At 38.1% G+C, this 15,386-nt stretch overlaps 1 long non-coding RNA gene across 1 annotated transcript in view; it reads left to right on the top strand.

Moving 5' to 3' along the window:
• Positions 1 to 2,863: 2,863 nt before the first annotated feature.
• The window catches only part of LOC141373716 (uncharacterized), a 66,828-nt gene continuing 54,305 nt past the window's right edge, over positions 2,864 to 15,386 (top strand). The window contains exon 1 of the long non-coding RNA XR_012379992.1: positions 2,864 to 2,921. This is a non-coding gene — a long non-coding RNA (uncharacterized lncRNA). The remainder of the gene's footprint in view (positions 2,922 to 15,386) is intronic.

Genomic DNA, 15,386 nt, shown 5'->3' on the forward strand with positions numbered 1-15,386 from the left:
TCATCTCTTATTACAGTCTTTGTTTTAAAATCTAATTTGTCTGATATAAGGATTGCCACCCACCTTTCTTTTGGTGTCCATTAGCATGGTAAGTGGTTTTCCACCCCTTACTTTCAATGTGGGGGTGTCTTTGGGTCTAAAATGAGTCTCTTGCAGACAGCATATTGATGGGTCTTGTTCTTTAATCCAATCTGATAGCCTGTGTCTTTTGATTGGGGCATTTAGCCCATTTACATTCAGGGTAACTATTGAGAGATATGAATTTAGTGCCACTGTATTGCCTGTAAAGTGACTGTTACTGTATATTGTCTGTGTTCCTTTCTGGTCTATCTTACATTTAGGCTCTCTCTTTGCTTAGAGGACCCCTTTCAATATTTCTTGGAGGGCTGGTTTCGTGTTTGCAAATTCCTTTAGTTTTTGTTTGTCCTGTGAGATTTTTATCTCTCCTTCTCTTTTCAATGACAGCCTAGCTGGATATAGTATTCTTGGCTGCATATTTTTCTCGTTTAGTGTTCTGAATATATCATGCCAGTCCTTTCTGGCCTGCCGGGTCTCTGTGGATAGGCCTGTTGCCATTCTAATGTTTTTACCATTATAGATTACATGTCTCTTCTCCCGAGCTGCTTTCAGGATTTTCTGTTTGTCTCTGAGACTCGTAAGTTTTACTATTAGATGTCGGGGTGTTGACCTATTTTTATTTGATTTTGAGAGGGGTTCTCTGTGCCTCCTGGATTTTGATGCCTGTTTCCTTCCCCACATTAGGGAAGTTCTCTGCTATAATTTGCTCTAATATACCTTCTGCCCCTCTCTCTCTTTCTTCTTCTTCTGGGATCCCAATTATTCTAATGTTTTGTCTTATTGTATCGCTTGTCTCTTGAATTCTGCCCTCGTGATCCAGTAGTTGTTCATCTCTCTTTTTCTCAGCCTCTTTATTTTCCATCGTTTGGTCTTCTATATGCTGATTCTCTCTTCTGCCTCATTTATCCTAGCAGTTAGTGCCCCCATTTTTGATTGCACCTCATTAATAGCCTTTTTGATTTCGACTTGGTTAGATTTTAGTTCTTTTATTTCTCCAGAAAGGGTTTCTCTAAGAACTTCCATGCTTTTTTCAAGCCCAGCTAGTATCTTTAAAGTCATGATCCTGAATCCTAGGTCCGACATCGCACTAATGTCCTTATTGAGTAGGTCCCAGGCAGACGGTACTACCTCTTGTTCTTTTTGGTGAGGTGATTTTTTTCCATCTTGTCATTTTGTCCAGAGGAGAATAGATGAATGAGAGACAAAATGCTAACAGGTTAACAATGTCCCCAGAAAATATACTCTAATCAAATCAGAAAAGACCTTAAACCAGGGGAAAAGAAAGGGAAAGAAAGAAAAAAGAAAGAGAAGGAAAAAAAAGATAAAGATAAAAACAAACAAAAACAGAACAAAACAAAAAAAACAATATGATCAAATATGATCAGGCTGGTGCATAGATCAGTGCCACACACTAGATTTTGGGTGTATTTTGGTCTGTTAGAAGAAAGTGCCTCCTAAAATTTTAAAGAAAGAAAGACATATATGTACAAAACGAGCGTTGATACGATGAAGGGATGGAATATGACTGTAAAGATGAAAATTTTAAAAAAATTTTAGAAAAGGAATTGACAAGAAGATGTTTGTAAAAAGAAAGAAGAGGATTAAAAAAGAAGAAAGAAAAAAAGGGCAGGAGATAATGTGATCAGGCAGGAGACTAGAACAAAGCCATAAACTAGAGATTTAGAGTAAATTTTGATATGTTATTAGAAACTGTATCTCAAAATTTTAAACAGAGAACAACTTATATATATATATATATATATATATATATATGCCAAATATAAGGTAACTACTATGAAGGGATAGAATATGACTCTAAAAATGAAAAATAAAAAAAGTTTTTTTAAAAAAAGAGATTGACAAGATGTTGGTTGAAAAAGGGAAAAAGAAAAATTAAAAAAAAAACAGTTAAAAAAATTAACTTTGAAAGACCTATGAATCATGGTAAAAAACCATGAATTCTATGGGCAGTATTCCCCTCGCGCTGGAGTTCTGCTATTCTCATTGATTGGTAAACTTGGTCTTGGCTGGCTGTTCGTGCTGATCTTCTGGGGGAGGGGCCTGTTGCCGTGGTTCCCAAATGTCTTTGCCGGAAGCGGAATTGCCCCGCCCTTGTGAGTCCGGGCTAAGTAATCTGCTCGGGTTTGCTCTCAGGAGCTTTTGTTCCCTGCAAGCTCTCAGTACAGGTTTGGAGGACGAGGGTGAAAATGGCGGCCTCCCAATCTCCGTCCGGAGGAGCCGAGAACTCGGGGCCCCGCTCCTCAGTGCTCCCCCAGAGAAAAGCAGTCACTCCCATGTCCCTGGTCTCCGTCTGCACTCCGTGCTCACCCGGCCTGTGAACCAGCGTTTCTATCTCTGGCACCCGACCCCGTGTGGAGTCTCCAAACCCAGCAGATCCCTGTGGTGCGCTCCCGCGCCGCTCCTCCCCGGGAAGGAAGGGGAGTCTCCCTGGCTCTGCCGCTTGTGGGGTCCCTGCTGGAGGAGCAGTAGCCCGACTGGGCCGCGGATCACAGTTTATGGCCACCCCGAGCTGAGAGCCCGCGCCTCGGCTCCGTCTCTGCAGCCGGCTTCCCTGCTCCGATACCCGGGAGCTCTGCTGCACTCAGGCTCCCCCGGTCTTTCTGTGACCCCGAGGGTCCTGAGACCACACTGTCCCGGGAGGGTTCCACCCCCCGCTTAGCCACTGCAGCGACGTCCCTCAGCGGAGCCAACTTCTAAAAGGTCCGATTTTGTGCTCCGCGGCTCTAGCACTTGCCAGAAGTGGCCGACGGAGGCCCCCTCCCCCGCCGTCTATCCTCCCGAATATCGCCTCGGGTTCACTTCTCCGCACGTCCTACCTTCCAGTAAGTGATCGCTTTTCTGTTCAGAGAGTTGTTTCTATTCTTTTCTTCAATCACCTGTTGAGTTCGTAGGTGTTCAGAATGGTTTGATCCCTATCCAGCTCAATTCCTGAGACCAGACGAAATCCAGGTCTCCTACTCCTCTGCCATCTTGTTCCGCCCCTTGAAACCTTTTGTTTTAAATGTTCGATTAATTAATCAAGTTAGGAGGAGTGTTAGTGTTGCTGATGATGTGTTGCAGTGATGGTGATGCTGATGTTGACAACCTGTGACTCACTGAGTACCTAGCATTGTCCTAGCTTGTCCAAAGAAATTTACATAAATCTGTTTCTTTAACCCTTATAACAACCCTATTAATATGCTCCATTTTATAGGTGACAAAACTGAGTCATAGAAGGGTGACATTTTGTTGTTGTGTTATTCTAGCATGCTGTGAATAAGGGGTGAAGGCAGATTACTAACTGAGATAGTTGGATCCCTTGAGCCTAGGCTCTGAACGTCTGTCTTTATGCCTGGTTCTGAAGTTTCCAATTCTATATCATATTTTCCATCCAACATTCATTATTTTAATTTAGCAAATCCTTCAACTTTCATGATTCTCATTTTGAGATTTGTGAAACAAAAAAAACAGTCATTTTCTTCTGCTATATCTTAGATGAGCAACTAAAGATCATATCAAGCCTTCCCCATTCTCACCCAGGAGCACTGCAGGTTATCCTCCTTCCTTCTCTCAGTGATATGCCTCTGTTTGGCTCAAGAGAAAATTATTCTCCTGGCAATTTGGCCAGTGAAGCTTCTGGTTCAAATGATTTTTCATCCTTAACAGTAACATGGGATACTACTAGGCTTTGGATACACAGTCAGAGGGAAAGAGTGCCAGTTTCTCCTGGCACCATGTTCCTCTGAAGGGCTTGCTAATTCTAAACCCAGGAAAAGCCATGCTGTTTCATAACCCACAAAATTAGGGGAAAAAAAACAATTTTCAAGTGCTCCATGAGATGACTTCTTCTTCTCCTTTTCTTTCCTTGAATGGTAAGTTGTATTTACAGAAAAATGAGCTTATTAAGACCATTGTAATGACCTTTCTCTATTTCTTTAGCATTTCATAGTATAGTATAGTATATAAATGTCCTCCTTGATATAATGAATATTCTAATACCAGTTCACATTGCACAATAATATTCTTTGATATGTTACAAGACAATAATAATACATACCTGTTTAAATACATATATATCATCAGCTGTAATAATTAAACTGGTACAAAAAGCTGTATGTCAATGCACATCTTTCCCTTCTTCTGATCCTCTTCCGTGGATTTGTGCTTCTGTGTTATAATAATGTAGAAAGAAAATTATCTCTTACTATTTAATATGCCATAAATTTTCTACAAAATTGAGACTCTGTCATTCATAGATGACCTGCTTCTTGGCTAGGATCTGTTAGCACACCAAGCCCTTGTTGAAATTTTCTTAAATTTAGTTTGTGATGAAACCTGCTGTCAGCACAAAGACTAATTTATCAGTGAGTATCTTCCAATTTAGATGTTCTTTTTTTTTCTTGGACAACTTTTTCCTCACTTTTATTCCCTATCACCACTCATGGCCCAAAATACAACAAGTATAATTATTCACTAGATGACAGAAAAGACCTAAAATTCATTTCAGGAAAAAAAAACATTATTTTTAATCACAATAAAATAGAACTGAGTATTAATAGCAATATGAGAAATTAAAAGGTAAAGCAATAAAACCCCAATCATTTGGAAGTTAAAAAAATAGAAGTTTTTTCCTGTATAACTATTTTGTCAAAGAGAGAAACAAAATAACAATTATGGGCCATAAAAATAATGCATGCTAGGACTGTCAGAATGACCCTGTGAGGATCTCAGTGGGCACATTTAACATGCAAATACTTAAACAACAACAAAAACCATTTAAAGTCTCTGGAAAATGTCATAAGGACATACAGCAAATGGAGACATATTTATTTTAAAAAAATGAACTAAATCTCTAAGGACAGTCAAGGTCTGTTGTGTTTTGAGCAAGGGCCTGCTCCCATTCTTCCTTCCACTCCCTCAACTCCCCATGTTACAGCAGCTCTACCCTGCAGTGTGTGGCCAAGAAGATGGAAACTCTCTCTTCTCTAATTCCGAGTCTGAGTCTACAGTTTAATCCTAGGAGGAGTAGGCCACTGATATCAGTAATCTCTCCACCTTCACCCCAGCTCCATGCTCTGGAAACTCTATTCCAAATGGGCATGGCCAAAAAGATTGGACTTCCTTGTGCCACCCACCTAGCCCTCAGTGGTAGGGTGGAAGCCCACCCCAGACATGGAGGTTATGAATACAGGGCTCCAGTTGCCCCAATATAGTTTACTCATAAATTGGCGGTTCCGTTCTGGGAGGGATTAGCTGAGAAGACCAGCAGCTACTATCCTCCCATTGACACAGACCACTTGTAGAGTGGAGGTATCACTCTATGAGAATTCGGCTACTTTCCCTGACCCCAGCATGTCACAGTAGTGTCAAGGCTTTCCCCAGGAAAAGAGGCAGGCCATAAGGACTGAGATCTCCACAACTCTGCCTGACTTATTTATTTGGAACAGAGCTTAGACAAGTTTATGCCAAAAGGGCACTTTAAAAAACAATGGAGACCTTGGTGGTTAGCAGTTAAGAGGGCCTTGTTACCTCCATGATACTAGTAGCAGCAAGGAAAGGGGCAGACCATCTAGGAGATTAACAGAGAGAACCAGAGTAGGAAGATACCTCTGGGACACCACGCATCACCATGGGTTCAGAAGGGTGTGTGCAGATGCTAGGTTGCAGTCAGGAATAATAAAAGTGAAAAGTGAGGTAGACTTGAAGGCCTTCCCCAAGTTACGTATAGATCATCAGCAAGGGGCCTTGAGCCTTATTGCCACAAGGGGCTGAAGAACAACCTGACCAAACACGGACTGAAAAATAAGTTACTCTGACCCATGGATGACTTCTAAGAAGCCAGGCTTAGAAATAAAATCACACTCACCTCTAGTGATCTAGAATATTGTGTGCATGCCCAAGGCACTTGCCCTCACATCAATGAGTGTAGAGAGAACCTCCAAGCTACTAGTCCCTGGATAAAAACAAGTCAAAATCGTAAAGTCTCTGAATTATGAAAGCAGTCTCTAAGCTACACACACATGCAATGGGAAAAGGCAAGAACCTAACTAGCTCAGAAGAATTAAGCAGAAGTCAGACCAGTAAGTGATATATGTGGACCCAAGGAGAACCTTAGGAAGCCTGGCTAAAAGATAAAAACAAGGAAAAAATAGTGAGCTGTAACATTAGAGGCTACATACTGCAGAGGAATGGGTTTCACAGATTTTTTCCTGCCAAGTCATAAACGCACAAACAGTAGCCAGAACAAGAAGTCTAAAAGGAGAAGATTGATCAGGATCCAGAGTTGCTATACTACGTGTCTAAAGTGTCAGGTTTTCAATAAAAATTATGAGACATGAAAAGAAACGATATGGTTCATATGCAGGAAAAGAAAAAGCAGGTGATAGAAATTGCCTTTGAGGGGCTCATATGTTGGACTTAGCAAGAACTTCAAAGCAGCTATTATAGAATTAAAAGCAAATGTGATAAAAATGACTCATCAGATAGTGAATATTAATAAAGACGTAAGAATTATTTAAAAAAGAAACAAATGGATATTCTGGAGTTGAAAAGTACAAGAACTGAAATTAAAAAAATCACTAGAAAAGCTCATTGTAGCTTTACGCTAATAGAAGAAAGAATCAGCAAGCCTACAAAGATAATACAACCTAAAAACAAGAAAAAAAAGAATGTAGAAAAATAAACAGAAACTCAGAAAAATGTGGGACATCATTAAGACCACCAACATACACATATGGGAATACCAGAAACAGATGAGAGATAAAAAGAGATACAAAAGTTATTTGAAGGAATAATGCCTGGAAACTTTAAAAATTTTATTAAGGGGACTCTGGGTGGCTCAGTCAGTTGAGCGTCCAACTCTTGATTTCCAGTTGGGTTGTGATCTCGGGGTCGTTGGATTGGGCCTCGTGTTGGGCTCTGTGCTTGGGGTGGGGGTCGAGTCCTGCTTGGGAGTCTCTCTTTCCCTCTCCCTCTGCTCCTCCCCCCTGCATGCTCTCTTTCTTTCTCTCTCTCTCTGAAATAAATGTCTTAAAAATAAATAAATAAAATTTTATTTAAAAACCTTAATTTACACATTTATGAAACTCAGCCAACTCTAATACATTTGACAGTAATACAATGGATTGGGGTGGGAATGAAGCTATACTGGAATAAGGAAATGACACCGGATGATAACTTGAACAAAGAGGAGAAAAAGAGAACCAAAAATGGTAAATAAGAAAATTAACTATAAATATTTGTGTACTCCTTTCTCCTCATAACTTCTTTAAAGGACATAATATTGTGTAAATAAATAATTAAAACAATGTATTATTGGGTTTATAACCTATATAGACATAATATGCAAAACAATAGAAGTAAAAAAATAAAGGGAAGTAGAATGGCACTATCTAGAAGTAACACTTCTATACCCTATTGGGACATTTAAAGAATTTAACACAAATTCAGTGGGGGAAAGAATAGCCTTTTTTATAAATGGTGTCAGGACAACTAGATATATACATGCAAAAGCATGGAATTAGACCTCTACTTCACACTGTACAAGAAAATAACTCATAATGAATCAAAGACTTAAATGTAAGAATTAAAACTATAAAAATTTGAGATGAAAACATAGAAGTAAATCTTTGTGACCCTAGATTAGGCAGTGATTTTTTTTTTACATAGGTTTACATATGACACCATGTAGATAAATGGCAGTTCATAAAAATTAAAAACTTTTCTCCTTCAAAGCCTGTCATAAAGAAACCAAAAAGATAACATACAGAGTTGGATAAAATATTTGCAAATTACATATCTCAAAAGGGACTTGTATTCAGGATATATAATGAACTCTTACAAATTCAACAATCAACAGATAAATAACTCAATTAAAAATGGGCAAATGACTTGAATAATTTGAATAAATATTTCTCCAAAGAAGATATACAAATGGCCAGTAAGTACATGAAAAGATGCTCGATATCATCAGTCATTAGGGAAATGCAACTTGAAATCCCAGTGATAGTCCACTTCACGTCCACTAGAATGGTTGTAATGAAAAAGGCAGCCACAAATGTTGCCAAGGATGTGGAAAAATTGGAACCCTCATATACTGCTGGCAGGACTGTAAAATGGTACAACCACTTTTGAAAATAATTTGGCAGTTCTTCAAAATGCTAAATATATAGTCACTGTATGATTCAGCAGTCCCACTTTTAGAAACGTACCCAAGGTAAATGAAAACATATGTTCACACAAACACTTGTACATGAACATTCACAGCAGCATTATTCATGATAGCCAAAAGTCCAAACAACCCAAATGCTTGTCAACTGATGAATGGATTAAAAATGTGGCTTTTTTCTACAGTGGGCTATTATTCAGCCATTAAAATGGAATTCGATACTGATACAGGCTACAACATGGATAATCCTTGAAACCATTGTGCTAAGTGAAAGAAGCCAGACACAGAAGGCCACCTATTTTATGTTAACGTTCATATGATATAGCCTGAATAGGCAAATATATATATATGATATGGATATGTGTATATATGTATATATATATATATATATATAGAGAGAGAGAGAGAGAGAGAGTTTAGTGATTGTCTAGATTGGGTGAAGCTTAAGGGGATGGCATGTGGGGGGGGAAGAAGGAACTGCTCATTGGTACAGGGTTTCTTTTCTTTTTTTCTTCTTTTTCTTTTCTTTTTTCTTTTTCTTTTTCTTTTTCTTTTTTTTTTTTGGAGTATAGTTGACACACAGTGTTACATTAGTTCCAGGTGTACAATGTAGTGATTTGACAGGCTTATACATTATGTTGTATGTTCACCACCAGCGTCGCTACCATCTGTCCTGATACATCGCATTACAACATCACCCACTATATTCCTTATGCTGTGACTTTGATTTCTGGGACTTACTTATTGCATAACTGGAAGCCTGTATCTCCCACTCCCCATTACCCATTTGCCTAACACTCCAGCACCCTCCCCTCTGGCAACCATAAGTTTGTTCTCCATATCTATAGTCTGATTCTGCTTTTGAGATAATGAAAATGTTCTAATATTTGATTATGGGGAAGTTGTAAAACTCTGTGAACACCTAGAAACAATTGAATTGAACATTTAAAATGAGTAAATAATATGACATACAATTATATTTTAATAAAGTTAATAGGATGCCAGCCACAAAACTAGTGCATATGATTCCCACTGTGTCATTGAATATATTAATTAGAAACCTAGCTAATCACATATAGTAATTGTTGTCATTGGGTTTTCCTGATATAGAGGGGTTTTTCCCCCCATTTTTCTGAGTTTTCTAACATTTTCTCAATGAATAGGAGTTACGTTAAAATAACTTTTTAAAAACTTTTATTTCAAGAGAATAACAAAAGTGATTACATTTTCAGCTTTCTTTGAGAACATAGACCTTGTTAAGTTTTGTGGTTTTTCTCTTAAATTGTAGTAAATACATGATTTTGTTTTGTTTTGTTTTTTAAATGCCTTATGTCTCTGCTTTAGGAATAGAGATAGCGCCTCTCTGGTGAGGTTAGGGCATCATTCCTTGGTCTCTACTACCCACTCCCAGACTAAAAGAACAAGGTCATTTTATTGTTTGGGGCCTGACGTGAAGCAGCACGCCAGCCTCCTCCCTCGAGAAAACCTCAAACAGGATTTTGTGTTTTGAATATACAGGGCTCATGGAAGGCATAAAGAGCTCCAGTAGAGAGAGCAGAGTCGTTGGGGTCAGTACTTTTAATTTGGAGTGCTGGTAAAGAAAAAAAACACTCAATTCCTATGGTTAGGGTAGAAAAAATGAAGCTGGTGGCAGAAAAGGACAGACTCTAGGTCCTGGAAGTCTGAATTCAGAACCATTCTGAGTGCTTTTCAATGTCTGCTGCCTTGCTAGAAAGTCCATGTGATCTCTAAATTGAAAGATCTAGGAATAAGGGAATGGTGCCCTGGCAATCAGGAAGAAGCATGCTTCAACAATTTGCGCTCAGAGGCTGAGCGGTTGGTTTCTGTTAAAGGAAATCAAGAGGCCTGAGCGGCGAGGCACCTTACATTATGGCCCCGGAGTGGCTCTCTGTCTTGGGAAGCCCACATTCACCAGCAGGATTGGAGGCAGTGTGAACTACAGCTAAAGAAGTTTAATTGGACATCAGTGTTCTCTCTCTTGACTATGAAAATCCAAGCAACTCTTTCCTACACTGGATGGGAGATAAGCTGAGAGTGTGTTTTGGGGGGAAATGCAGGGACTGGAGTTGCTCATTAAAGAAATAGCGGGACCTGCCAGCTCGTCTAGTAGGCAGGAACTTCACAGTTTTGATCTGGAGAAATAAAAAACAGCAATAAAACTGTCCCTGGTGTTGTGGGCAGTGCACGTGGACTACACAAACATCATCCATGTCTATTTTTGAATGTTATATTTTTCTTTTGGTGATTGGTATTTTATGCTGTGTATTTACTACAAGGTGCAGTTGGGAAGAGGTGAAATGAAGCAGGGAAAATGGTGATGTGCGAATGTTATTTTATAATTAAATAATTTACATGCACCTCTTTTTTTCCTTTGACAAGTTAATTGTACTAAATGCAATGTGCTATGCTGGATCAGTTCCTAGAACAGAAGAACAGTGTTATTGGAAAAACTGGTGAAATCCAAACAAAGTCTGGAATTCAGTTAATAATCAGACCCACTGATGTTGGTTTCTCAGTTTTGACAAATGTAAGATGCTAACAATAGGAGAAATTGGGTGAAGGGCATACAGAAACTCTCTGAATTACCTTTGAAACTTTTCTGTAAATTTAAAATCATTCCAAAATAAAAATTTGATTCAAAAAGTAATTATGAATCACATGTGATCTTCAGCATGCTGTTCTTCTCAAAAATTTCCAGCTGAGAATTATGAAAGTTTTAGCGAAGAGCCAATTCATGTGACATTGTAACACTATAGACTCAAGATGTTGGCACATGGTTTATCCAAGTGTTCGATCTAGGTGCTGCTTAGTCTAAGGAAAACTCAGAATCATTTCATATTTCCTGTAATTGATGAAGCAGGGAGTACAAAGGGACATAAACCTACAAAGGAAAAGAAATCCACAGTTAACATTGTTAAATTTGACATACACTGTCAATTACAAATCAGCTATATATTCGTTCTTTACAATTTACCTGGCCTTCACTTTTCACTTGAAAATTTCTTCTTGTATTCTTTTTAGTGTGTTATGAAGCATTATTAATTTTGCAGTAATTTTACAGTAATTTTTAGTTTAGTGACCAAGGAGAACACACGCCGAGAATAACACCTATGCAAAGCACTGTCTCGTGTACTCTTTGGCACTCTTTCTAAGTCATAAGGCAGTCCCACCATCGGGATGAAATTTCTAACCTTCATTCTTCCAGTTTCTCTACTCTGGAGATGAACAAATGCCTCATAAAACAACCCAATGGTGCGATGATCACTTTAGTATTAGAGGGACACCAGAAAGTGCTAGAAATTCTGTATTAGATACAACATTTTATTGTAACTATAAACACACAGTGGCCTTTAGGTGTTTTCTACAGTGTTAATAGTGATTCATTCTTGGCATTTGCTAAGAAATGGAAGGATGTCTTATTGTTACTTTTGATAAAGCCAGTATAGGGAGGTTAAGAGAGGACTTAAGGTAAATTGTGTGAAACATAATGGTACATCAAGTATCCAGTGCCACACTTCAAGAAAGTGGTGGCAATTTAGCATGTTTCGTGGGAAAATTTGCTATTCCAAGTTAAATGTGACTATGATTTTCAAAGTTTATAGTGATACCCTGAGCAGTCTTTTTTTTTTTTTAAAGATTTTACTTATTTATTTGAGAGAGAGAATGAGAGAGAGAGAGAATGAGAGATAGAGAGAGAGCATATGAGAGGGGGGAGGGTCAGAGGGAGAAGCAGACTCCCTGGGGAGCAGGGAGCCTGGTGCGGGACTCGATCCAGGGACTCCAGCATCATGACGTGCACTGAAGGCAGTCGCTTATCTGACTGAGCCACCCAGGCGCCCCCTGAGCGGTCTTCTTAACAGATGAGAATATGCAGTAGGCTTTCTTTCCATTTTTCTCTTTGTACAAATAGCTCACAAGCCAATCCTAGGATATGTGATTGAATTGAACCTAAAAGAAAACCCTGTACCTTTTACTTGGTAGCAGGTAACCTTTACCTTTTGCTTACTCTAAATTACAAAATTCTTGTTTTGAATTAATTTCCCCTTTCTCTGGAATTTATGCTTCAACTGTTTTTCTTCACTTTTTGATAATAGAGAAAAATCACTGAAGAAAAGGAATACTTTGTGAAAAAATAAAATCCTTATGACTTTTATTGCCTTAATCAAATATACTCTTTATGTAGAATCCTCCTTCACAATTTTTCCAGATGAAAAAAATTAACATCACTATATACCTCTTGTGTATTTTGTATTTTTTCAATTAACATCGATTAAAGTTTTCTATTTCCACATAGATTTTATAATTATAATGGATAAATAATATTACATCAAGTGAGCTACTATGTCAGAATTGATTGAACTGTTCATCTGCCATAGAACATTTCAATTTCCTTCAACGTTGTGGATGGTACTGCAATTGGCATCTTTATGCAGATTTTTTTCATGTAATTACTTTCTTAATATAAATATCCCAGAAGCATGATCATTGACTCAAAACAGTAGCTGTGTTATAGTCCTTGAGATACATTTCCATATTGTTTTATCGCTTTGCTATACCACTCGTAGGCAAAGAAATTTCATGAAATATTCCTTTTATGTTAACCGAACTCGTGTTTTCTTTATAGTCCCCCAGAATACCATGTGGGTAGAGAATTTGGATACATTCGCGTATTTCTGTAACAAAAGTGGTGTGCTTATTTTATTTTTTTAAAAGGTAGAATATATCTGCCGAGCATATGAGCAATCTTTTCTTTTTGCCTTTCCAGATTTTAAGAATTGTACTGTTATCAGGTTGCACATTCAGTATCCATATTGGACAACAGTAGATGTTGCTACTTGATGTTATGTTGGCTTTTTTCCTCCGGAGGTGAAATTAAGTCTAGTTTCAGTGCTTGCAGTACTCAAAGTTACCAGCTTCGTCGAAGTTTTCACGTTGTTAAAAAAGTGGCTTATCAGTGATTTTTCTGCTAGCGGAGTTTTTGTGTGCTTCTGTAAAGCTCTATAGTGACATGCCGAATAACAACAAACACTGTCACAATTAGTTACAAGGAATCAATTCAATTAGTCGCTTATCATCATAAAACATGCAAAACTACTACTCTTCTTAGGATCAGTGAGAGCAATTACAGAGACAGTTTGGTTGGTCTGATTCTTGAAAATTATAATGGTTAGATTTGCTTCCACTATTATTAGATAATAATACATTCGTGCTGATTAATAAGCTCTGAACAATGCAGTGATTTAGAGAAAGGTATGACAAGATCGGATAAACAAAAGGATCTATTTTAATTAGAATAGTGTAATCATTGATACACTCTCAAGGTGTACTTGCTTTCATTTAATTGACTTTCTTCTGTCTTATCATTTCTATATTAATTGGGATGACCTTATTCAGAGATAATATAATATGTGAGGAGGAGGGTAGATTTCTGTTCTCACTCATCTATTATCAAGCTGGGTGTTGTAGAGGATATCACTGAACCATTTTTTTGTGTGTGTGGACATGGCCAATTCTAAAATTCCGTAATCATACGATGAAGAGTAAGTGGTACTATGACACTGTAAGTCATGGAAAAAAATTGGAAATGGGTGAAGGTTCACTGTCGTCTTGAGAGACACAAAAGAAATCAGTACAAAACAGCTTTCTCTGTGGAGCAGTTTTGAGGGTATGTTCGCGTGTAATTCAACCACTACCTCTGTTCTCAGAGGATTATTTTCTTATTGTTAGATATGCTGTGTAGTGCCCTATGCAACCACCAGTTGTCTTCATTTTGCTTGTTTGTTCACAAGAGGAAAGACATTCATATGTTAGTCCTAAGTGGATTGCTCCTCAACTTTTATGTAATGAATAAGATTTCTGGGGAGGGGGTACAATCAAAGGCATTTCTCAGTAAAATTAAGCCACTTCTCGCCATGTAACTAATCTAATGAGGGCCCTAATAAATCCACCTAGACTGAAATGTCCTTCATGTAAGGCAATTCTGTGCAATAAACAACTAAAACTTCATAAATCATTTGAGATTGAACTGTCTGCAATAGAAATTGCCTGACAACCACTCCTTCCTGTGAAACCCCCTCATGGTATTTCTACATAAGTCTGCCCTGTGGACAGAAAAGAGAGATGGTTCCAGGAAAAAAGGAGGCATGGATAAATTTGCTTCTAAAACACTTGCTTTCTCAGTGGTGACCTTAGTGTTAACCCCTTTTCAGTTTTCTGTGCCTTCCAGAAATTTGAAGCCCACCTGTATTAATATATATTTGGTTAATTTCTTTGTTTGTTTAGCATGTATCTGTTGAGTAATTAATATATGCCCTATTGATGGTGGGTGGGCAGGTGGGGTGGGTTAGACAGATTTGTATGACTTTTTCCCTGATGAAGCCAGAGGCTGTGGTCAGTTTCCGTCAGGATTCCTGCCCACAAGCATGGCAATGCATTGGGCAGTAGAGATTACAAGGTCTAGTCTTGTTGTAAATAGGCCTGAGAGAGACCCCATGAACTTTCCGTGGACATCAAAGAGCATCTCAGACTTTCTGGGTCACTGAGAATGATTGAGGGTGTCTTGGTTTTCTCATCAGTGAAATGGAGAACTAATGTGATCATTAAAGGAGTAGGAAGCCATAGAATACTTAGAGTTAAAAATAGGGCATACGGTAAATGATCAATATTATTATTATTATTCTTAGTGTAGAATTGGGAAAAAAATAGACTGAAATGTACCCTCGCTCCACTTGACTATGGGCATTGCAAATACCAGGATAGGAAAGATTACAGAAAAGATTATAAGCTAACAGCAAACCTGCATATTAATTATACATACCTCTGTATATATTTTGTGCGCACACACCTACAGTTCATTTCAAAGATCAAGTGTAGCTCTTTGCCCATACTTTTTATAGAAAGTCCTTAGTTATAAGGACTAATTATATTTAGTCTAATTATATTTATATATAAATTTATATAACTATAAATTTATATATTTATATAATCTAATTATATTTAAATAAAAACACCTGAAATGGGTCTCCTCTGACGCCACAGCCACTAATTTCATGTGGGTTCCCCAGCTGGGTAGACCCATCACAAAGTCTTATTCAACTGACACTCTAGCAAGAAAAACAGA

Source organism: Callorhinus ursinus, unplaced genomic scaffold (genome assembly GCF_003265705.2).
Source record: "Callorhinus ursinus isolate GAN/ISIS: 27379988/994484 unplaced genomic scaffold, GSC_fseal_2.0 scaffold11, whole genome shotgun sequence".
In the NCBI taxonomy this organism is placed as follows: domain Eukaryota; kingdom Metazoa; phylum Chordata; class Mammalia; order Carnivora; family Otariidae; genus Callorhinus; species Callorhinus ursinus.